Source organism: Parasteatoda tepidariorum, chromosome 7, assembly GCF_043381705.1.
Source record: "Parasteatoda tepidariorum isolate YZ-2023 chromosome 7, CAS_Ptep_4.0, whole genome shotgun sequence".
Lineage (NCBI taxonomy): Eukaryota > Metazoa > Arthropoda > Arachnida > Araneae > Theridiidae > Parasteatoda > Parasteatoda tepidariorum.
Genome location: NC_092210.1, coordinates 9,726,450 through 9,750,678, shown reverse-complemented (window position 1 = coordinate 9,750,678; position 24,229 = coordinate 9,726,450).

Here is a 24,229-nt window from a genome sequence, read left to right as displayed (position 1 = left end):
CCTCACGCATCTATGGCCCGACAACTGTCTTGATAGATGAGACGGTGTGTTCTTAGGATAAGGCCGATTTTGAGCTTCGTTTACTCTTCTCTGCGCCCGCCCTGAGCTGTCCGGACCATTTGCTTTAATTAACGCCCAGACTCTTCCTGGCTGGATGGAACCTGGAACTGGTATGCCTCATTTACCACGTCACGACTTACCGGATTGATCGGGAGAAGATCCTTCCAAGATTTTGTTACAAAACTTGGCAGCATCCAACTTGTTCTTTTTCTTTTACCTTTCTTTATTTATTTTCCCTTCTCACTTAAAGGTGGTACCATCTGTTGTGACAGGAAAAGAAAATTGGGCTTTGGGTCGGAAGAGATGCCTTTTTCCCGGGTTTATTTATTCCTAAAGTTTTCCCCAGACCTTCTTTTTCTGGAATCTTCTATGTCTGATAGTGTTCTGTGAAGCGTGTCCAAGAAAATTTAATCTCGTATATTTTCACTCTTTTTTGCCAATCGTTGAAATCTGAAAGAAGTTCGGTTTAAACTGACATTTTTCTGGATCGAAATGAGTATCTAACACTTGGTTATAACACTTTTATTTAAATGTAAAAGGTAAATGTTTTTTTTAAAGCGAAAATAACTAATTTTTTAATATTCGGAATCGAAATTTATTTTTTGTTTTAAGAGATCAGATTTGAACCTTCTAGTTGCTTGCAAATTGAATTATCCGTCTCTTTGCCAACAGCCTTTTGAATGTGACTGACTAATTTCTAATAAGCGTGACACTTTTTAGGCTTATGGTAGTAAGATCACATATCTTTTGGCTAATTAGAAATCATCAAGTTCTAGTCTTGGATAGATAAAAACCAGTTCAAATATTACGTAAGTACTAAATCGTGGAAGGATTTTTTTTTTAAAAAAAATTTATAAAATTAAACTTTATTATTTTGCTAATATTTTTAATTTATCAACTATAATTAAGACTTTGAGGTACTATTCTCATGTGACTTAATTTATGCATAATCATGATAATATATATCTACTAGCCGCTGTTGACAACCAGCTCGGTCACCTTTCATAATTATCTAGTTCAACATATGAACATTAAAGGTAACCAAGCAGAATGCATAGCCCAACTGTATTTAAATATTATAATTCTTCAACTCATCCTCTAATCCTAACATGTCCAGCAGTGGACTGATCGTAAGGACACGGTTCCCAGTAGAACACCGGAGTAAAGCATCATTGGCTACAGTCAGTAAGCGGGTGGGGGACCACTTTGATCAGCCCGTGTAGAGACCGAGGGTGCGTGGTATCAGTCCTCGTTAAACTGTTTTACCGTAAAGTGCTAACTTCGCGCGCAGGTAGTCAGGCTACCAACGCAGGGAGTCATCCCCTCTGCAGAGGATCAACTTTGTGATGGCATGTTTTAAATCATCCTCAGAGTTGTTTCCCAGACAGTCGCCATCGTGCTGCTCTAGTGCGACATATAAAAAATATCTAACTACCTACTTTGAATTAAATTAAGATGTATTTAAGTACTAAATATTTGAGTACTCGAAATTTGAATTTTTGTTCTTTCCCTTATGTTCGGAAGAAAACTTCAATGGGGTTCAATTATTTACAGAGTTTTTTTCTTCAATTGAATAAGTTTTTTGTTTATAAGCTATTTTCTTATGAATTTTAAGAGTTTGAACTAAAAGAGAATTTTATCTGGATATATTATTTTTTTTCCAAAGAATGTCTTGTGCATATATGTACATTCTTGCATCTAATAAAACTTCTTCTCTTCTGTCTTTTTTTTTTTTTTTTTTTAGTTTTGCNAAAAAAAAAAAAAAAAAAAAAAAAAAAAAAAAAAAAAAAAAAGGAAAGAAGAAAAGAAAAAGAAAGAAACTATCTAAAAGACTGTTTAACGATAGTGCAAGAAGTTGTTATCTCCCCTAAATCGTCTGAAGTCCACTTACAACTCCGAAAAAAAAGAATTTTTTTTTTCTTATGTTCCATCAAAAAACAGGTAGCAAGTTGAAGATCCATATTTCTTTTTTTTTATCGGAAGTTTTGGAAAACTTCTTCACTACAAAAGGGTACTGGTGTTCCCACGTGAAAAAACAAGACCCCATTCCATGTTGTCAAGTGCAAGATGTCACATAAGGTGTTTAGAGACATTTAGGACCTTTGAAGTGGACAAAGATTTATCGTTGTCCCGCTGTTCCTCTTTCGATCGTCTTTTTATTATTATTTTTTTTTTTATTTGGTGAGATGCCTGAGTTCCACGTTGCAATTGAGTCGAAATATTATCCGTAGAAAAGGGAATATTATCCGTAGAAATTATCCGTAGAAAAGGGAATATTATCCGCAGAAAAGGGAAAAAGAAACTGTCCAAAATGGAAACTTTTTGCATAAGTTCCAAGTCCTCTGCAGTAAAAGCAGTTGTCAAAAACCATATTTTATGGGTACAAAATACAAAACGTAAGAAAAAAATGACCGTTTGTACTTAATTAGCAAATTCCATTTAAGCCCTGGAACGACAAGATTTTATTCTATTTTGGAATCGATGTTGAACAGCCGACTCAATTTTGTGTGCAAGACTATCACTGTTCAACTGCGCAATCCTGTAGTTTGAATCTTACTCAAGAGACAAGGGAACTTCTAGTTCATTGGCAAACTAGCTTTCTTGGCGAACTTTTTGATGGAATTCATTTGCATTTGCTTTATATGAAAACCACTCATGATTTGTCCGTGGGCAAAGGGACTCAATCCCGCGATCTGTCTACCAAAGAGGATATTTCACGTCATCTTTGTGGTCGGTAGCACAATTCGTATTGACCAACCGTCTCTGGGATTCGAGCCTGAGTCACCTCGTTGGGATATAAGCGCTTTATACCATGAGCAGCTGGAATCACAAGATTGTATTCTACGTGACTCAAACTGTTGTAACAGTGAAAAATTTCTAGCGTACTCGTTTATTTTAATTTTATTTTATTTATTTATTTCTTGATTGAGATCTGCATTCATTAACAATTCATAAGCCCTTGATTAAAAATCATGAGAAATCTATGGACTTTGCCAGGACCTAAACATTTTGAGGATCTCTAAAAAGGGACAAATTGTTTTCATTCGTGCATGTTAATAGCGATAATGCTTATTAAGCTTTCAATTTCTAATGTAACGCTTTTCTCGTTTCAAGTACGATTTTGAAGTAATGTTTTGTGATTTCTCGAAGAAAACTGTTAAGTCCATTAGTTTAGTTAGTAACTAATCAAACTATACTCAGAAAGTATATTTAATATTTATTTATTTATTTTGCCTTTTGGACAAAATGTAGAACTTTTTTTTGGAATTCGACAGTTTTTTGACTCTTTATGTTGCATTACAGGAAGCCACGGTATAAATAAAATGCATTTTTTCCTATTTATCTAGTATCGATTAAACTAAACACATCGTTCTTTTATGATTTCCCAACATTTATTATTATTATTTTTATACGAAATATTGTTGAAAAATTCAATCTTAGGTAATAAAGGGTTATGATCTGATCAGTTCAGGAGTTAAAAGGTGTCTGATAATTATATTGTATTTTATTTTACTTTTGATGAAACTAAATTGCATTTGCGTTACATGGAGAGGTAAACCACGAAAACGACCCACGTTTAGCTTAACGGCAAAGAGACTCTACAATGATCTGTCTACCATTAAGGATATTTTTACGTCAAGACTGTGGTCGGTGCGACCGGGGTGTGGAATTCGTATCTGATTCGTATCGGGGCAGTCTGACAATTATAAATAATATTAAAAAAAGAAGAAAAAACTTTTTTTTTGTAAGGTTGTATTTCAAAGGCTCTGTCATTACACGGAATAACGCTCTTCAATATGCTTCTTTTGTAAGTGTTGAGTTTTGTGAAAATGAAATGATCGTAGTTTTGTGAAAATGAAAAGCATTTGTGCTCCAGTTTCTTCGGATTTGAAAAGCTATTGCATTATCTAGACTCACAAAAATTGATATTTATTCATTGATTTAACTCGGGTTTTTTGAAGCTTTGTCTCCAAGGAAAATAAAAAAGTCATAGTTTAAGTGCCTTACACTTAAAGCAGTGTGATGATTTCAAACTATATATATGCCACGGGCAATGTAAATAATTGGGCATTGTTTATAATGCCCGGGCAATTTAAAAAGTGCCCAAAAGGATATGACAAAATGATAAATTATCATTTTACCGATCATTATGTATAATGCTAAAAGTCAAGTGGGCAATTTGTGTCACACACAGCCACAGGGTGTCTTGGGATATTCATCCACTTTTAGATGCACCTGGATACTTTTTTAAAAATTTTTTCCCGCACATGCGCTGTATAAAGCAACTACTTCAATTACTCTTATCTGGCGCAGTTTTTATTATTTTTTTTTTATTTTAAAGCAATAATTTCGTTATCAGTTTAAAATTGATTCAAACGCTTTGTTTAATTTTTTTTAAATATTTAAGCTATAGCAAAAGTGGCACTAGACCTAGTATATATTTCGGACATTTACCAAAGGTCTAGTCATACTAGGTCGGGTTAAGTGCCATTGCCCGGTATACATTTGCCCGGTATATCCTACACTGATTATTTTTTAAGGTCAAGTGCCACTGCCCGGTATAAATTTTCCCGGTATACCCTACACTCATGTTTTTTTTTAAGTCAAGTGCCATTGCCCGGTATATATTTGCCCGGTACTCCAAACACTGATGTTTGTTCTAATATATCGTCAGTAAGTATTAAAATATCGAATAAATGTAATTATATCCACGAATAAATTAGTATCAAATTGGATGCAATAAATATTTCGGACATTCACCAAAGCGACTAATTTTATTGTCAACATTCACCGGTGAGCATTGGCCAGCCAGAATCATACCACACGCACGTGGTTGTCCCATTGCTGTCAATCAATCAAAGTGCCCAAAGAAATAATAGCGGTATTTATAATGACCGGGCAATGTGAGAAATTATCGTAGAGTAATTCAAATTTATCAAATTGCCCAATTTTAATGGTCATTATTCATAATAACTAAGCATTATGAATACTGACCTAAATAATTACATTGCCCGTAACATATATAATCTGGCGGTGAAGAATAATCTGAGCTTTAGAAGATACAAATAGCTTCAGTATTTTGAAAGTTGTTAAACTTTTTTTCAAAAATCACCAATTGCCGAAAATTAGATGAAAATTATCAAAACCACTGTCTTATTCTCGGTTTTTGCTAATTTTTATGAACCCTAGGTTATGTATTGGAGTAAGTCTTTTAATATTAAAAAATTAGACTACAAACGCTCTTCATTTTCACGAAACTATGGCTTTTCTCCATATTGACATTTTGCGCCATTTTCAAAATAAACGTAGACAGAGTTGACTTTTGATAGGCTAAACATGATCTAACAGTCATGAATAACATTTGAAAACTCACAACAGTTATAAAAATAGCATATTATTTGCGAAAAAGCATCATTTCATATTACGACGGAGCCATCGAAAAACAGCCTTAACAATTTTTGTGTAGATAAAAAAAATGTCGCCAAATTGGCGATTTCTAAAAGAGTTTATTAAATTCTAAAATATTTAAGTTATTTATCATTACTAAAGCTCATAAAGTTCTTTATATCAATACGGCATTTATAGTTTAAATTTATAACGTTGCCTTAGTGTAAGATATTTAATCTATAATTTTTTTTTAATGCTGGCGATATAGCCTTGTAAAACACTGTTAAGATTTTTAAACGCTGGCGTTTTTATCTCCTTGGCGAAAAAGCTTTGAAGAAAACCTTTGGAATATTATGAAATATAAAAATGGCTCCACGTCTAAATGTTAACATAGCTATAAACCATATCTTAAACCAGTCAGAATCGCCAAAGCATATCAATTATTCCGAGGAAAAAATCATTTTTCTTCTGAAAAGTCTAAAAAAAAAAATCATATCTTCTTCAGATGTTCTTGAAGCAATTGTTGCCTTCACACATCTCTTTCAGAAAGCAAAATATCACTTCTTCTTGCCTCCTCCCCCTTCACAAGAAGACCCGACGGGGTGTCCTCCCTTGCATAAAAAAAGAAGGAATCAATTCCGTGATTTATAGCTTATTGATCCGCTCGGCCAAACTCTTAGCATACCCACACAGCAAATTGAATAATACGGGATTCGCTCCCATAACCGTGGGATTCGACAACTTTATCAGTTCCCCCTCTATAAAGACATATCTCTGAGCACTTCCTCGCTTTAATCACATTGTCGAAGTCGATCTGGATAGTGTCAATCCGGTTGTTGGGGAGGTTCGACAAATGATATTTTTCATCCGACTCTATCAATGGATTCACAGATATTATTATTGAAATCCGTATCTGAATGGAGATTGGAGGTCGATTAATTCATATTTTATACGATTCGCCTTTTTACAAAACTCCTGATCTTGGATTGGTAATGAGGTTGGAAGGACTTGTTGAATTGATGCAATCCACCAGCTGAGTGAGACGTTTGTGGATTGAAGAATAAATGTAAATTTAACAGCTTGAGTGTGACTTAATTTTAGATTCGACGCTGTTTTTCGAAGTGTCAAGGAAAATCACAGCCATACAAAGTCACAGTTTTTGTGTCTAGGCTCTGTCGTAGCATGATATGGTGTGTTTTTTTGTGTGCAAATAATATGCTATTTTCATGACTGCTGTTTGCACCAGTTACTCATGATTGTTAGATCAAATTTAACCTATCTTTAACCAGCGCCCTCTATGCCAATTCTGATAATGGCGCAAAACATCAATATGGAGAAAAGCCGCAGTTTTAAGAAAATGAAAAGATTTTGTGCTCTAATTATTTAATATTTAAAAACTTACTCCAATGCTGCATTATCAGGGCCCATAAAAATTTACAAAAAATGAAAATAAGGCATTACGGGCACCAGGTTATTTTGATAGTTTTAATCTAGGCGAAAAAATGTCGCCAAATTGGCGATTTTTAAGAAAGTTTAATAATTTTTCTAATGTTTAAGTTATTTGCCAACTCTAAAGCCCAGCTTTACTACGACAAGATGATATACATAGTTTAAAATTATAGCTTTGCTTTAAGTGTAAGGCACTTAAACTGTAACTTTTTAATTTTCCTGGACGTAAGAACTTCGACAAACCTTGTTAAGCTTGAAATAAAGCATTCATCTTGACTTTAGGGGACGCCATACCATGGAAGAAACAAGAGCAAATTCTCTTTCATCTCCATAACTAATTTGAAATTTAAAGAATAGAAAAAGTTCAGACAAATGTGGAGTAAGCCATGAATCCACACTCGCACAGACCACAGTGCTGACGTAAAGTATCCTCAGCGGTAGACGGATCATGGGTTAGTCCCTTTGCCATCAGGCTAACCGTGAGAGACTTTCGTGGTTTCCCATTCCATATTACGCAAATGCGGGTTAGTTCCATCAAAAAGCCCTCCACGGAAGCAAATTTCTCCCAATACTTGATCCAGGAGTTTCATTGTCTTCTAGATAGGCTTCAAATTACAAGGCTACGGAGTTGAACATTAGTAGTCGTAAACCCAAAAATTGGGTCGGCTATTCACACACAACGACGGTTATAAAACATTATAAAATATGGATAGATATTACCAGACGTTAGATCCAAGAGTTAGCATAGTTACACCATTTTTGGTGTTGAGAGAGACACTGAAATGTTTTACAATGTTTAATTGAACCTTTTATTTTATATTGTATCTAGCTTCGACACCAATTTTTCTAAATAAACTTCAATAAAAGTAACAATTTAAATCCGTAAATTTTCAAAAACTTTTTTTCACATTGAAATTTTACGCATATGCTGTGGGTTGGAAGTGGACAAAAATAAGAAAAATTGTTTTGAACTCGTAACGTTAATGAAAACAGGGTTTCCTTAAACAAGAAATTTGATCCTTTAGTAGTTTTCTCCCACTGCGCACCTTAGTAATCCGAACGTAGAGACATCTTTCTCATTGTTTGATAAATTGCGCAGTTTACGTTCGTTACGTCACACTACTAAATTAATCCGTGCTGAGGCCTTCTTTTTTCTATGAGATGTTGATTGGTGTTGCCATCCGCAGAGTTCAGCAAGGCTAGACTAGGCCCACCCCCTGTAAGTTCAAGACCAGAGCATGCAACATTCTTTGTCTGAATCACTAGAATGACAATTTCAGAATGAGGGACAAAACAAAGTTAATTATCTAACTGTAACTCATAGATGTTTGCGTAACCGTAACGACAAAACTGAGGTCTGTTAAACATCAATGAGAACATGTTCAGCTGAGAAAGATGCATCCAGTGATGTCTCCTAAAATATTTTGATATCAGTTTTACATTTCGAAAGGTGTTTCGGATCACGGAAGAGAGTTAGATAAAAAAAAAAAAGGGCCGTTGCAGCGTTAAATCGGGGGTCATTTCCATATTACTTCACTATTGCCCTTCCAAAAAAAAAGAGGTGTTTTTGAGGTTGACAGATGTAGAAAAATATTTTAATTCTATACTAATTCTACTGACTATCATAATGTTTGATATTCTCTACATATGAATTTCTATAGTATTAGGTAAAGCAAGAAAATATTAACTTCACATTAATATAAATTTACATTATCTTTTTAAAATTTGAAATATTTCGAATAATTTTTCGAAATAGATTAATAAATAAAGCTGAAACACAATCTTTTTTGAAAGCGAAATAAAAAAAAAATAAAGATTTAGGAATAAAATATTTTTTATACTGTTTAGAAAGTGATGTTTGATCCGGTTATAATGATGATAAAATGGAATAAAAACAGAATAATTTCATTTTCAATAAAGAAAGGAGAACATATTTAAAAAAAATTGAGTTATATTATTTTCATTCCTAACTTGAAATCGAAAATTAAATGATTAAAGAAGAAGTAGCAAGTCAACAATTAAATAAAAGAAAAATTGATTGAAAGATATAAACTTTCAATCATAGAAAAAGTAATAGCTCATCGACATGAAGTGATCAAAAAGTATATGTTAGAAGAAATTAAATGATGAATAGAAAAATAAAAAAAATAAATGATGAAGGAAAAAATCAAAAAAATTATTGATTAAAAAATTAAATTCGATTTTAGAATTAGGTAACTCAAAAATTAAATTAAAAGAAATTTGAGTTACGGAACAAAAAAAAAATAAAAATTTAGTGTTAAAAAAAAGAAATAAAATGTCAAAAATTTTAATATCTATAAAAATTAGGTAGAAAAATCAAAAGTTAAATTCTGAAAAACGAAAATCAAAATTGAATTATAAAAAAATTGTCACAAATTTAAAAAAAAAAAAAAAAAAAAAAAAAAAAAAAAAAAAAAAAAAAAAAAAAAAAAAANAAATTAATGGCGGGAAACATCAAAAAGAAAAAAAAAAGAGTATTAAGTAAATAATAGATAGCAGAAATAATAATAGCAGAAAAATTAAAGATACGAAAAGAAAATTTAAAATTGTTGAGAAAGAAAACTACTACTCAAACATTAAGTAACTGTAAAATTAAAATATAGCTAGAAAAATAAAATAAAAATTTAAGAGGAAGATAGAAAAGAAAATACACTTGAAAATGAAATTCGCATCGAGAAAAAATGAACATTTAACCAAAAAAGTAAAGGATAACTATCTCCGTGATTTATAATTTCCCTCTTCCTATTTCGCACGAACATATTTAAAAATAGAAATATTGAAAAAAAAAAAGAAATTTTTTTTTTTGTCATTTTCTATATTGACATCATATTATCCAAGTCGAAGTCATCCTCCAATGGTGTCGTTTATATCTGCGGCCAAAAGGCGGGCATCTGTTGTGCATTGTGACAGAGGGGGGAAAAAGAATAAGAGGGAGATTAAGGGGTGGGGGTAAGGCCGATTAAGGCCTACTCCCCAGGTGTGGATTGTGACACCCATGAAGAAAAGGCCCACAATAGAAGACGGGACTAGAGATAGGATAGAACGATTGAGATGTTTCATTGCTCGTCCATCCATACGGAAGACCGCACTCAAAAGTATGAGCACACAGAATTGAACTTAGATCGCCATATTGGCGATTTTACTGAGTGTGGTGCCAGTTTACTGTGTTACACATTTATTTATATTACTAAGTAGTAATATATATAAGTATTAATATATACAGTATAAGTAGTAATGTATATGGTATAAGTATTTATGCGTAACATAGAAATTATACTTAAAATATATTATAAAATTTTAACATTAGGCATTAATTTGTTTTGAAAAAAATTTTACGTTATACATATGTACTACATAGGGAAAGTTACATTAATTTGTATTGCTTAGTACTTACAAAATTTTAACAAAATATTTGTCATGGAACGTTTATTAAAACGTTTAACTATGATATACATTTATAACTGTTATTAAATGTGTTGTCAGAGTTTTGCTGTATTACATATTAATTTACATTAGTAATTTATTTATATTGTAAGACATAATATATAAAATAAATAAAAAAATTTTTACCTTAGACATAGTATGGAACATTAATTTATTTTCAAAAGTCTTTACGTTATACATATGTACTACCTAATGAAAATTACATTATTTGTATTGCTTAGTTCTTACAAAATTTTAACAAAATACTTATCATGGAGTATTTATCGAAGAGCGCAATCGTGATACAATTGTATTGTGACTGAGGGCTAAGAGAATGAGAATAAAGACTTAAGAATGCATAGAAACATCCAAAATCTGATCGCGGAACATATTTTCTGCCATCGGCAGCAATTGTTTTAATGCTTAATTATGCAAAATAAATAAATGTTCCATGATATGCCTATAAAAACCATGTAAAATAAGTTAAAACTCCATAACAATATAATATTTTTGCAACATTAATTAATGTTCTATAATATAAATAATGCAATAACTGGGCAAAATAATTAATGTTCCGTGATATGTATATGTTAAGACTTCGCAAAATAAATTAATGCTCCAAAGTATGCATAATGTTAAAGCTAAGCAATACAAGTTAATATTCTATAATAATGTATAATTAAAAAAAACTTCTCAAAGTGAATAAATTTTCCATAATATGCATAACGTTATAACTTTTTTTTACAAGAATTAATGTTCCATAATATGTATAGGTAAAAACTTTTTAAAATAAATTAGTGTTCTCTAATGTGTATATTGTAAAAATTTTACAATGTACATTATACATACGTGAAAAAATGTACACTATAAACTAATGTTCTGTAATATGTATTATGTAAAATATTTGCAAAATTACTTTGTGTTCTAAATTTCATAATTTTAAATTTTTCCAAATTGTTCAACATGTTCTCCCAGAAAACGTTAAATTTGACACATTTTTATTTCAAAACCAACAAGAAATTTATTTCTATTTGCAGTCAAAAACCAGCCGTCAAAATTTCTATTTAATTAAGCAACGTCTTTGCATCTTAACTCCTTTACATTAACATGATAAAAAAAAAAAAAAAAACTATTAGAAAAGAATTGAGAAAAAGTGAAGAACATATTTTTCGGCAACCCCACAAGTTCAAAAGAATGAAAAAAAAAATTTCTACTGTAGCAGGGTGTTGAAGAATGAAAAGATTCAGCCATCTGTGTTCAGATAGAAGAATATTATAATCTTTATTCAAAAGCCGAAAAAGAGATGTCAAAAGAAGCGCTCCCTCCTACCTGCATCCCCACCCCTCAAAAGTTTCTTACTGCACATTCTTTATTAGAGTTTGCAGTGCACTTCGTTTACACTCTATTACTGGCACTCCTAGATTGCAAGTTTGTTTACAAAACTTCTGAAGATTTCTGTTGGAAATATTTGGCTGATGTTAAAAGTTATTTGATTTTTTTCTTTCTTTACAGTCAAACCCCGCTATAAGGAAGCGAAATTTTGGTTTGCTATAACCGGAACTTCACTGCATACGTTCCTCAAGCAATTTTAACTTTTGGTTCTAAACCCCCCCCCCCTCTTTATTACACATTATTTAAATAAATGACCCATAAAATGAAGTACAAAAGTGACTGAAAAATAATGCGCAGTAACAAAAAATGTGTTAAATTTTATTTTTTATTACTCTTCGTCTTGCGAACAACAAAAAAAAATTAGTAATCGTTAGCTGATATGAGCAATCCTCAACATCAGATATGGAAACACTTAATGGCTCTCAGATAATTTTTCCTGAATTTATGCTATTCTGATTTTTAAACTTGTCTAACCAGCCATTCGAGCACATAAAAGTAACCCAACTAAATCGCTTAGCAAATTCATCGGCTTTGACTTGAAGCATTTGTCCAGATACTGGAAAATTGCGGCTTCCTTGAATGCTGAACCAATTCAATAATGTTATTCAATAATGAAGCAAACACGAAAAAATGCGCATTGTTATATTCCATGCTATAGAAGTTATTTTAAAAATCGGCATATGTATTTATTTTGAAGTGGAAATTTCAAAATTATTACAAAAAAATGAAGAAAATAAATCAGTCGAAGACAGAAAAAGTTCATTATATCCAACTTCCTCCCATTTTTTAGTTCACTAAATCCACAAAAAATTACACTATACGTGTGTAGCAAGGTACGGGAGCGAACATTTCGTTCACTATATCCGGGTGTTCACTATAAACCGTGTTCACTATAGCGGAGTTTGACTGCACTTTGAAGCATGTTACACTGTTAGAAATTTCTTTAAAAAAATGGCTGCATAACAATCTATTTAATTGTTATTTTACCATATTTAAACAAAATAGTCAAATAACCAAAAATAAGATGGTAATGAAACTATTAACAGTGAGAAAAATCGTTTATTAACTATTTTTACCTAAAACGGTTGAATGACAAGAATTTTATTGCACCAACTAAGCCCACCTTATGAAGCAACTTAGTTTCTTGCAACTGCGTACATATTATACCCGAGAGAGCTATTCTGCCAATCTCATGACCGACAGAACGGGGGTTCGAATCCCAGCTTTGACACCTCCATTCCCTTTAAAATGCACGAAAAATGTCCAGTATCCTGTACTCTCCAATGTCCATTACCTAACGAGAAGCCAAACTCCTATGTCCAGTTAAATTTCTTTTTTCACAGTTTTGAAGCCATGTTAGCTGTAAATGGTTACAAAACCGTATAGTTTTGTATTCATGCTTTATTAACCACACTAGTTGCAAATGGTTTCAAACGGGGGAAAATATTCTTTACCGTAAACTTAACGGTTAATCGGATGGACAGACTGCTGCCGGTTATTTTACCGTAATTTTAGAAGGAAAATTCTAACCGTGTAGAGAGATGAACGAAAAAGAAAAATTCTGGAATTTTTTCTTCTTCTTCAGCCTGTATTGGTCCCAACCTTGGTCACGAGTATCATACACACTTTCAGATATTCCTGATGAAGTTTTATAATTATTGATAAAGTAGTCAAGAGCTTAAGAGGACGCTAACACCACGGAGAAAAATTTTCGTCATGAATTCTCTTTCTCCTTCCTTATTAATTTAAAATTTAAAGAATAGAAAAAGTAAGTTCAGTCAAATCTAGAGTAAGTCATAAAGTTTCAATTGCTGGAAGAAAAAAAATAACTTCAAAATATTAAAATGCAAACAAATTATTAGAAGAGAACTTCTCATTTGCGTGATTCTAAGTTATCATCTTATAATTTTTTTTCATTTGTATATTTTAAGTTTGTTTTTTCATTATTTGAAACTTTATGACTTACTTTAGGTTTGGCTGAACTCACTTTTTCTACACTTTAAATTTTAAGTTAGTTATAAAGGAGTACGAGAATTTGCAATCAAAAATTTCCTCCACGGTATGGCGTCCTCTTAAACTGTAATTTCATTTGCTAATCGGCCCGCACTCTTTTTATTTCAATTTTTTAAAAATTAAAAATATCTACATTCTTTCAAAATCAGAAGAGGTGGATCGAGATGGTAAAATGTCTCATTACGGTGGAAGGGTCCCTCTCTACCTGGAGTTGATAGAGGGTGGCCTGCAGTCGGCCATGACATTTCCCTCCCGCTTTTTTAAAAATAATTTCTTTGAAAATTGAATGAGCGCTGTTATAAAAAAACTAAACAAGTTATCATTTTGCCCAAATAGTTCAATTTTTTATTTTATATTTGTATTTTATTACCGCCGTTTAACAGCCGACCCGATTTTTGGGTTTACGACTACTAATGTTCAATTCCGTAGCCATGAAATTTTGAACAAATCCAGAAGACTCCTGAACCAAGTATTGGGTGAAATTTGCCTCCTTTGGCGACTTTTTGATGGAACTAACCTGTATTTGCGTTACATGGAGAGGAAGGCCACTAGAACCTTAGAGGTTAGCCTAACGGCAAGCGGACTCTAACCCGTGATCTGTCTATCACTGAGGATATTTTACGTTTGCACTGTGGTCGGTGCGATCCACGGACACAATTAGATTCAACCAGCTGACACTTTGATTGAACCTAGTTCACCACACTGGGAGGCGAGCCCTCCATCCCCTGAGCCACCGCGTCTCCCAATAGTTCAATTATTATAATTAGTACTGCATAGTACATTACGTATAATAAACCCCCCCCCCCCCCACCTAAAATGACTTTTAATTTAATGATAGTATTTTCACGCACTAACACTCATCTTTAATGGTTCGAGAGTCAAACCTTTAAAAGGCAAATTAATTTGAGCAGAAAATATTAGACATTATGAAATCAGACAAAAAAAAACATTACTTTCTCTATATAAACTTATCTATTTTTCGACAGATTTGGATTTTTGAAAAGATTCGACAATTTTCTGTACAATTCGATTGATAATCTAAGACCGTGCCAATTAATTAGTGCTGGCTACATCAGGTTGCACAATCCAACACGAAAAATTACTTTCTCTAACAAAAATTAGCTCTTTTTTTGACAGATTTAGATTTTTGGAATAAATCGAGGAATCTGATATAATTCGAGAGATCGTCCAAGATTGTGATAATTAATTGGAGCTGGCTATATTAAGTTACGTAATCAGACACGAAAACTTACTTTCTCTAAATAAAAAAATCTTTATTTTTGTAATGGATTTCTTATTTTAGACCCCCCACCCCTAAATAAGAGAGTGGCCGTAATCAAGAAACTATGTCATTCAATAGTATGTCTAGTCAAAGCTATTATAGTAAGTTATTATTATAGTAGATTTATCTTCCTCGTAAATAGAACCCTTAAACTCTAATTTTTTATCCAATGAATAAAAGAAAATACTGTAAAATGTTTTTGCAAGTGTATCTCCTTTTTTCTTCTTCTTCTTTTTGTCAAACAGTTATTAATATGATTTAAATTGAAGCAAAAAAAAAAAAAAATTTCGTAGTTTATGTATTTTTTAATATGCAGATAGTCAAGTCTAGAAAATACAAATTTTTCCTTCTTTGAGATACGAGACCAAATTACTACCTATATATTCACCGTGAAGTGAAAGAAAAAAAAACATAAAGTAACCACAAACTAATAAAAAAAGTGCCTAAGTCAGCGAATTCGACTTCCTTCTTTAGATTACATCCACAATAACCGAGGAGATATCAAACGACGAAAACTGATCCTTTTAAAATTGAGTCGTCTTTCTCAGCCACTTCGTGGGGGGGGGGGATACAAGAAATTGAGGGTTTCAAGTTTGGGGGGGGGNTACCTGGGGGGGGACAGGTTACCTGTCCCAACACGGAATCTATCGAGTGGGATTCTTATATGGGATGGTACAGAATGTCTAACTACCTCTAACATCTGATGTCCCCTTTTTCCAAAGAGGGGAGGGATACAAAAGATTCAGAGAAGATACATTTTACAAAGGTGCAAGTCTGGAAGCAAAGCATTACAATGGATCAGAGATGAGATGCCGAGATTTGGAATGACATTGTGAGCTTTACCTGAACCTTTAAAAATTGGTTTGAATAAAAATGTTACAATTTTTTTTTTGTGTGGACAGAAATTGTAATTGTTGTCAGCAAAAAAGACTCAGTTTTGAGTACCTTAAACTCGAAGCTTTAATTTCGAAAAAGAAATCGCCAATTTGGCAATAATTTTTATTGACAGCTTAATTTTTTGTGTTCTGCAATAAGAGAATCTTTTCTGCAATCCTCCTTCTACAGAAGAGAGAGACATCTCTTTTGCAATGACTCAAACGACGTAGTAGACAATAAAAAATTTTGTCCACAAGATAATTGGAGATCGCAATATTTTTCAAAACATTGCAGTCAGGGGTGCTGCAAACGTATGTTTTTGGGAGGGGGAAATTCCTATTTTGCCGAAAAAAATTTCCAATTTGATCAAATCACTAATAAGTACGCAATTCATTAGCTTAAAAAAATATTTATTTAAAAAAAATCGCAATATGTTAATTCAGGGCTCATGAAATACAATCGCCCGTAGTGAACAACAAATTTTGAGTGGCGATTATATCTTTAGCTTTTTAATTGCGATCTGACTTCTTTTTTAATATTTTAATATTTATGTAAAAGGAATTGGTCAGGGAATTAAGCTCAAACTAATTTTTTTCCCCTTTTTCGACAGCATTTTTCAACAATCATTGGAGAAAAAGTCCTACTTTGTCTTATCTTCGCGTGCTTAATATTTATGTAAAAAGAGTAGGTTAAGCCCGAGCTATATTTTTACCCGTTTTCCTCAGCATTTTTAACAATCATTGGAGAAAAAGTCCTACTTTGTCTTATCTTTGCGTGCTTAAGATTTATGTAAAAAGAATCAGTCAGAGAATTAAGCTCGAACTATATTTTTTTCCTGTTTTCGACCGCATTTTCAGCAATCATTAGAGAAAAAGTCCTATTTTGACTTCATCTTCGCACTTCGCGTGCTCCTCAAATTTCTGTTTTCACGTTTTATTACAATATATTGCACAAAAAATGAATTTTAAAAGTCTGGTGGAAATTCATAGATGGAGTACAACATGGATTTACGTCAAAATCGGTGCAAAATCGAACTAATGTTTCCGAACACCGAAAGGTAATTATATATTCATTTGTACAATTCGATATTCAATAATAGTAATTAACGTAATAGTTCTGTTTTAGAAATATCTGAATTTTTAAATTATTTAGAATTTTATAGGTATGATTGCCGAAAATTTTTTAGAAATAAATAAAAGATAAAGATGTGAGTTAAAAGCGAAATCTGCCAAAAACAATGCAAGCTTCGAAAAGTTATTATTCAAAGACACGATTCGAAATTCACCAGTGCAATAATATCCGATTAAATAAATTGGGATTTCAAAAAAAAAAAAAAAAATCATATAGAAATCTGTAATAGTAATTGCTGAAAAACTATGAAGATTTACGAAGAAATCTGTGCAAAATCGTAATAGGAAATCAATTTGTGAATACTCACATGAGCGGTTGTGATTCATTAGCCGTAATAGTTTGATTTTGAAAATATCGTTTTTTTAAAAAAGAAATTATTTAGAAATCCATTTTTATTACGCCGATTAAGGGATTCGAGAAACAATGTGAATTCACGGCGGAATCGGCGTAAATCTACCACGTGAGTTAAAAATTCATTATTTAAATGTGTGATTCGAAATTCACTTGCACTAATAATATTTTATTAAAATATCGGGATTTCCAAAAAAAGAAATTAAAAAAATGTCTAAATCTAGGATAATAATTAATGCAAAATCACATGACTGTACGAAGAAAGCGGAGCAAAATCGAGCCCGTATTTGGTGTTCTTTTAAATGCGCGATTCGTAGTAAATTCTTATTAATTTCGTATTTTCGTAAAAACAAGTACCAATCATATTTATTTCATCAAAATAGTAACGTAACAAGAAGAATCATTTGTTTTTATCCACAGCAATCATGTAATTTTTTTGTGAGGCTCGTGATTTCAGAATTTACATTGGTAATTTTTCGGGTCATGCGGACTCTGAAGTTTTGACGAAGTTGCGTCCCAATTTAAAACACTTCAGAAACATTTGGTTTTATCCACAGCAATCATGTAATTTTTTTGGGAGGCTCGTGATTTCAGAATTTAATTTAGTAACTTATCGGGTCATGCGGACTCTGAAGTTTTGACGAAGTTGCGTTCCAATTTAAAACACTTCAGAAACATTTGTTTTTATCCGCAGCAATCATGTAATTTTTTTGTGAGGCTCGTGATTTCAGAATTTAATTTAGTAATTTTTCGGGTCATGCGGACTCTGAAGTTTTGACGAAGTTGCATCCCAATTTATAAATTTGCATGAAGAAACTCAGCTACATTGAGCCTTATTACGCAGAAACGCAAATTCTCAAACAATATTCATATTTAATTGTAAAAGCACAATGCTACGAATGCGCGTAGATTTTTATTATTTTATTATTTCTTTAAAAAATTTTTATTATGAGTATTTTATTCATTTTGTTACAAAAACAAATGCAAGTATGTATTCAACAAAATTTCACATTTGAAAATAAAAAGACTAGAAACTGGGATGGGTAACTATTTTTAAAACTAAACTCAGCGGCGCGACAGCCCATACAGGGCCAAAGCCAACTGTGCCCATCTCAGTTTTCTTGACTTTTGGGCTCCGGAGTGCAGGAGCAGATGTTCCGGTTAGGTGGTCAGCCGAACGCGAAACCCCCAGTGTTTAGTTCTCAAGCATGCTTGGTACTAATTTATCGACCCACTGAAGGGATGAAAGGCTGAGTCAACCTTGCCCCTTCCGAGGATCAAACCAGGGACCTGTGACCCGAAAGCGCGAAGCACTACCGCTCAGTCGGTAACTACTTTTACGGGCTACAAAAAAAGTTTGCTGATTACCAAAATTTTTCAAATTCTTGGATTCCAGTGCCAATTTTTTCCACTAATATATTACTGTTTAAACGAATTTAAACTTAATTATTCTACTTAAAGAATAAGGCATTGCACTGTTGTGAAAGATTTGGGTTCGATTCTCATTGGCGGCTTGAAGCCCACGCAGATTGCATGGTACCAGTTTATTTGGAACGTAAAAGCTGCCTGTGTGCAATGCTGACCACATTGTCACAATCAGAAATTGCCACAATGTGGAGCCTTAACCTCCATTGCACACAAAGGTCAATAAATAAAATAATGAACAGTTTAATAAATAAATATAAAAATGAAGGAAATTAATTCGCAGCTAAGTTATGATATAATTTTTCATTCCTCCATGAATCGGACAACAAATAATTTAGTGATCGACAAACTCTTCGAATATCGGTTAGGAATGAAATAAATATTCTGAAAAACCTATTTAATTTTAGGTTTTAAAATTAAAATATAGTTTTAGTACACTGTTAGAAATTTCTCGGAAAAGATGGTTAAATAACAATTTATTTCATTGTTATTTCACCATATTCAAACAAAACAGTCAAATCACCATAAATAATATGGTAATCAAACTGTTAACTGTGAAAAAAATCGTCGATTGATCATTTTAACCAAATACGTTAAAACAACTGTAAATTTATTCGCGCCATCTAGGTCTTTCGCCATAGAGAAGCGTTAGAAGCTCAAAGCTCATGCGATAATGGAAATATAAATATTATTCCAAATCGCGTGAGCTTTGATGGAATGNATAAGGCATTGCACTGTTGTGAAAGATTTGGGTTCGATTCTCAGTGGCGGCTTGAAGCCCACGCAGATTGCATGGTACCAGTTTATTTGGAACGTAAAAGCTGCCTGTGTGCAATGCTGACCACATTGTCACAATCAGAAATTGCCACAATGTGGAGCCTTAACCTCCATTGCACACAAAGGTCAATAAATAAAATAATGAACAGTTTAATAAATAAATATAAAAATGAAAGAAATTAATTCGCAGCTAAGTTGAAGATATAATTTTTCATTCCTCCATGAATCGGACAACAAATAATTTAGTGATCGGCAAACTCTTCGAATATCGGTTAGGAATGAAATAAATATTCTGAAAAACCTATTTAATTTTAGGTTTTAAAATTAAAATATAGTTTCAGTAGTTAAAAATTAAAAAAAGAGAATGAAATATTTATTATGAATAAAAAATTTTTTGAATAAATTTTGAACATATTTATTTGTTGAATTTAAAAAGTGAAAATCAATATAAAGCAGATACGTATAAAGTAAACGTGACTTCATGCCTAATTTTTTCATTTGATATACATAATAATTCAAAAAATAAAATATAACCAGCATATAAACAGATTAAATGAAAATAATTACATTAAAAATATTAATCATAATTCGCAATTAGAATTAATTTTTACTATTTTTTCTCGTAGTATCAAAGGGACTTTGTAAGAGCCTCCCATCAATTTAATGAACTCTGTGCCTGATTTATCATAATTCCTGAGAGGCTCAGGGCTAGGCTCACACATTTCTGGGGACCCTCTAAGTGATACAAATACTTCCTTTAAGTAGTATAATACTTTTTATTATCTATTAAAGTTATGAGTTAACAAAAATTGAAATAAATATGAGCTCAAAGCTACTAATTTATCATTCGAATCTCGTGGGCCATCCAATTCATTCTATTTATTTTTATGTATTTAGTAATATCGGGTTGTTTACAAATCTTGTACAGTTCTAAGTTAAATCTCCTTCTCCAGTTATTGTTTTCGTTTACACCACTAAGTGTACTCCGCAAAATATTTTTCTCAGATATTGTAATAATAATAATAAGAGGAAAAAAAACAGATTTGAGAGTGATTGGAGTAAAAGACTGGCAGAAGTCAGGGAAAAAAATAGTTTGTGCTGGATAAATCTTCAACAGAAGGCCTTGGCGTACCCTGTGCTGTAGTGCCAAATATTGTGATGAAAATAAACATCACAATTATCAAACATCACTATCACAATCACACCTCAATTTATGCAAAATTTGTCGAGGACCAGCAGCATTTCAGATCATATTTGAATCAGTCATCCGGTCGCAGTGCCATGATAATTATGAATTATCAATTATGGCACAACTAGTTATGCAAAGAGATATAACTTTCGGTATTTGGGGGAAGTTTTAATAAATAAATCAAGCTATGTTCAGTTGGTAATTGATAATCTACCACATTAATCTAGTTAATTGTCTTTTTTTACGGTTGTTAAGGTGTTTTACAAGGAGTAAACAGCTTTTGACATTTCATTCATGGAAGGCGTATTTCCTTTTCGGATCATGTGACGCGTTCAGTGCAGGACTTATTGCCTGATGATGGTAGGGATGGGTTGTCAACGGGTCAGTGGATCGTACGTGCCCCGACGGTGGGGGAAAGCGGTCAGAATTTGATGGATTGGGATGAGAACTATTTCTATATCAACAATATGTCTGAAATAAAGAGGGTGGGGGTCTGAGAGCACATACTTTAGTTCAAAGTTTTTGTTACACAACATTGTCAGTAATTTCGAAATGTGTGAAACCCTAATATACTTTAATCAACTTTGGATTATATTGCGGTTCAAGGTGCCGGTATTATACCTCAAATTTAAAAATATATTATAAATATTAGAAAATGGGGAAATATATCATTAATATGAGTTTGAATCATATTATGGTTCAAGGTGCCGATTTTAAGGTTCAAATTTGAACCGATATTTCTAAAAAGTGAGGTAGATTATAAATATTAGAAAATGGGGAAATATATCATTAATATAAGTTTGAATCATATTATGGTTCAAATTATCGATTTTAAGGTTCAAATTTGAATCATGTTATGGATCAAGGTATCGATTTTAAGGTTCAAATTTGAACCGATATTTCTAAAAGTGTGTCCTGTTATAAATATTAGAACCCGGGGAAATATTGTATCATTATTATAAATTTGAATCATAATATGGTTTAAGGTATCGATTTTATGGTTGAACCATATTTCTAAAAAGTGTGACATATTTTGGAGTATTTGTTATATTTTCGTTCAAATTTGCCGCAGCCGTAATACGGTGCTAAGAATAGCGACATTATCAAGTTTCTTAGGCTTTTTTATACGATATTATGGTTCAACTTAAGGTGAAACATGTTTCATATTAACACTTTATTAAGGTTGCATCAAGTTTGCACCATGTTATGGTTCAAGGTACTGATATTTTATTTTATCACCGTCGAACAGCCGACCCAATTTTTGGGTTTACGACTACTAATGTTCAACGACGTAGCTTTGTAATTTTGAACCCAATCCAAAAGACAAGGGAACTCCTTGATTAGGCGTTGGGAGAAACTTGCTTTCGTTTAGGACTTTTTTTGTTGTTGATGGAACTCACCCGCATTTGCGTTACTTGGAGAGGGAGACCACTAAAATCTCCCACGGTTAGAATGACAGCAAAGGGACTGTAACCTATGATTCATTTACCACTGAATATATTTTACGTTAGCAGCGTGGTCCGTGTAAGCCTGATGCGGAAACGCTATCGACCAGCCCTCGCTGGGATTCGAACCCGGTTCACCTGATTTGAAATTGGCTCAACGTTGAATCCCGCCAAAATAAATTATTCTAATTCGAGCCAACCAATTAACCAAACTTTATTTCTCTTCTACATCCTCAGAACAATCCAACCGTAATATTACTATCCTCAATTTTCCTCAATTTCTTGTCAATCTTATTTGTAGACACTAAGTTTGGAATGATTTATAACATAAAACAAGATAATTATCATACAATAAAAAAGTTGAAGCTCATATATTTTGTTTAACTTTTACTAACTAGCAAGCAATTTTTAGTGGGGAGAGAGAGAAAATATTTACAAGATTAAGGAGACCCGTCGAAATTTTAAAGTGAATTCATTAATTATTTTTATATATCTAATAATTAAAAACTAATTCATTCATTACTTTTTTTGAAAAAACTCATTAAAAAACGCTACAAGAATGAAAAAATAATACTGAAGGAACTAAAAAAATTTTTTTTATAATTCATGGTTGCGAAATTTTGTGAATTCCTCACTTAAAAATTATTTTTAAATTTCTTAACTTTTTGTGTTCTTAACAAAATTTAGCATTATAGTATGGTTCAAGGTTACAATATTAAGATTCAATCTTGAACCAATTTTACGTTAAATAATGGTGAAATTTTATAAATATTGAGAAACTTGGTTAAAATTATTCCCATATACGAATGCTCTTTACATCTTTCCAACATTACACAAATAAATATGTAATTTTTCACTCAACTGTGATTTTGAAAACATAGTCAATTTAAAAAATACCTTTATACATTCCTTGCACATACTGTATTAAACATTTTAATAGATTACGAAAAAATAGGTTGAATGATGAATTATTTTTTCTTTAAATCGCAGTAATAAGTATTCAGAAAATTGGTTTAAATTACAAATAGGCCATATTCGAGTACTCTTCCCATCTTTTATAATTTAAACAAATCTGAAATTTTTCCCACATTCGTGATTGTGAACAAGCATGTAAAAAATGCATTTAAACATTCCGTACAATTACTTTTTTAAAAGTTTAAATAGATTTAAAAAAATGTGTTCCATGTTGAGCCTATTTTTTATTTTTATTTAACTAATCACAGTACGATTTTGTAAATGTTCCGAAAGTTGATGCAAATTATTCCTTGGCCATATTCGAGTACTCTTCCTTTCTTCCATAACGTAAACAAATCTCAAATTTTCCCTCACTTATGATTGTGAACATGCATGTAAAAAATGCATTAAAACATTTTGTACACGTACTTTTTAACTTTTTAAATAGATTAAAAAAAAAAGAAACAAGTTCCACGTTGACCCTAGTTATTTATTTATTTTTATTTAGTTAATCACATTACGATTTTGTAATTGTTCCGAAAGTTGATGCAAATTGTTCCTTGGCCATATTCGAGTACTTTTCCCATCTTCCATAACGTAAACAAATCTAAATTCTCTCCCCCCCCCCAACTGCGATTCTGAAGTTGTAGTTCATTAAAAAAATTCCGTATATAAACTATATTTTGAAAAGAAGTGAAAGCACATAAACATTTGTGCAAAATTCTCTATTTCACGAAAAAAGGAAAGAGAAAATCAGACATATAGAAGAAAGTCAGTTTCTCTTTTAAAGAAAATTAAACATTGTTAATTCTCACCCCCCCCCAACTCTTCCAGATTCCTTTAAACCGGCAGGACATGTCTTAATACTTGACAAAACCTGCTTTTAGAAATAAATTCAATAATACAACATTTACCTCTATAAAGGCAAAAACACATGTGAAAAGAAATAAAGAAAGTAAAAAGAATAGGAAAAATCTTTTCGAAATAAACAGCGATTCAAACTAAAATAACTCTTCTCCCATCCAAACCAATCGAAAAAAGGGCGAATGCGGA